The sequence below is a fragment of the Perca flavescens genome, chromosome 6 (assembly GCF_004354835.1).
Source record: "Perca flavescens isolate YP-PL-M2 chromosome 6, PFLA_1.0, whole genome shotgun sequence".
Classification (NCBI taxonomy): Eukaryota; Metazoa; Chordata; class Actinopteri; order Perciformes; family Percidae; genus Perca; species Perca flavescens.
Window position 1 is genome coordinate 2,874,177 of NC_041336.1, and position 2,731 is coordinate 2,876,907.

Here is a 2,731-nt window from a genome sequence, read left to right on the forward strand (position 1 = left end):
TGCACTGCAGTGAAGTCGACAGCGAGGCAGGTGAGAGTGACAATCCAGGTGAGGAACTGTAGGCAGAGGAACAGGCAGCTGATTAGCGACAGGCAAAAAGGAGCAAAAACAGCAAAAGACTTGGCAAAACTAGGAGCTTGATACGAGAGCAACAACATACTGTTTACGCTAACGATCAGGCAGGGAATGGTTGTCCGGTCACGGCTTAGATGGTGCAGTGGATGATAAGCAGGACCAGGTGTGCAGACAGCAGCAGGTGTAAGCAGTTGGTGAATCAGCCGGGATGTGTTCAGGGAAACTCAGAAAAAAGAACTCCAGGTTAGAGCAAACAAAACATAGGCAAAACAGGCTCAGGATGCTGGATTCATGACACCTCGGGCATTCACATTTCACTGAAGTAGTGGAGGACGCAGAGTTTTGATGCTAAAACACATTAAGTTTTATCTCTTCCTCTCTCCGATTACTCTTCTTCTGTTTGATATTTATTAATTTTCAGACCGGCAGAGGAGGTGGAGGACTCCATCATCTACAGCGCTGTAGCCAGAACAGGCTGAAGACAAACCGCACCATGATGGCAGATCATGTTTTTTTTTTTTTTTAAATTTTAAATCTGAAAAAAAAAGCAACAAAAAAACTTTCAGAAAAAAAAGCTCAGCTTATTTGGTTGTAACCCCACCAGGCAAAATTACACCTGTGATTTCACCTGTCATTTCTTACCGTGTATATTATTATGTATCTGTGTATATTTTTAATTCACTGGTGTTCTCTTGTTTCGGTGACAGTTTCTCTGGTTTTGTTTGTGTGTGTGTGTGTGTGTGTGTGTGTGTGTGTGTGTGCAGCTCTTTCTTCCTGTGTTTAGTGTATCTACCTTTTAGTTTTACTGTTGCATCAATAATACTTTTTTTCATAATCTTCTTTTATGTAAATAAGTACTCTGTCTTGTATGTAAATAAATATATGAATTTGATTTGAGATAAAGTGTTTGAGAGTTCCTGTTTCCAATTTCAGAGACGACAACAGAACACAGGAACAGGAATGACATATTAAAGGGGTGATAGAATGCAAAACTGATTTTACTCTGTCATAGTTCGGTGGGTAAATAGGACATACATAGAAGCTCAAAATCCCATTGACACCCCTTTACAATGAAAATCTCATATTTTGAAACTGCTGCTGAAAATGGGAGAATCTCAACAAAGCTAGTTGCTTACGTAAGCATCTCAAAATCTGAACCTTTGTCACAGCCCCAACATTCACATAGGCTACACAACTGACCTGAGATCAGGTAGTCTTCTGAATCTAGGTCACGCAGATCTCTGCTATTCCACTACAAAATTCACTTCTGAAACTTTTTTATGCAAGACATCAACTATGTTAAGCTCAAAGCTCAAATATGGGCCGCTTTACAAAAATGGATGGCTAATTGCAAATTTTGTCCGACTGTGTGTCGGAGTTCACCGGCTTGTGTTGCTGCCTCGCCGCCCGGCCTGCCTTCCTCCACAGACCCCGGCCTGCTCTGAGGTACTTGGAGCTCCGTCACGGCTGGCAGCCCACAGCACTCCATACCCGCGCAAAGTCACTGTTTTTTGGGCTAATGGACAACCAAACGCCGCTGCTCTGACAGAGCTCCGGGGCCTGAGACCTGCTGTCGAGTCTCCCATGTGTTTGGTGTGGTGATTGTTGATTGGCTGATACTCGTCTAACATCTACCAACCAGATAGTGTTGTGGGCGGGACATGAAGTGAGCCTCAGTGATGAGTGTTGATTGGCTGAAACTCGTCTAACATCTACCAACCAGATAGTGTTGTGGGCGGGACATGAAGTGAGACTCAGTGGTGAGTGAAACGGGAGCAGAGGAGACTCAGAGCTTCCAGTTGCTGCTCCACGACTGATAAAGTTCCCTTGGCCTTTGGAATTAAAACAGCCCCACATCATCACATACCCTTCACCATACCTACAGACTGACATGGTTTTATTTCAGTTAGCCTAATAGCTGGTTTGATTTGCATTGAGAGATGATTTAATGGAAAGTACCCCATGCCAAGGTATGATTAATCTGTGTTTAAATGTGCTCTAGAAATAAACTTTACTTACTGAAAGTTAACATAAGAAAGATTCTACAGACCCAGAGATATGTTGCTTATAATAATTAATCACAATCAAAACAGTTTTATTGTTTATTAATAATGTTTATTATACAGACGATAGATTATAGATATAGACCAAGATATAATAACAAGTTTATAACACTGATAACACTGCAAAATACAACTATTATAAATGCATTAAAGACAATTCATATTCCTTCATATATAATATAAAACATCACCTAATCTTTAGATTCAAAATAAAACATCTGGAACACACACACACACTTACACAAACAGACACACACACAGACACACACAAAACACACACACACACAAGGACAAGGTAAAAAAAAAAAACAGTAATGTTAAAAAGTGAATTCTCAACATGTTAAACTATTAAACCAATGTCCCCTAACTGAGCAGCCCCCCCTCTTATAATCAGACACATCCACAACAACATCAAGAAAAGATCAACTAACTCAATATATATACAATATAATATCATCTATATATATATACACACAGCTGTTATGTGGAGGCAGGGAATAGTGGCCCAAACGCAGAGACGAGGCAGGAGATGGTTGGAGCTCAGGGATTTATTAATAACAAAAAGCGGCAGCACAGAGACTGGAAAAACACGG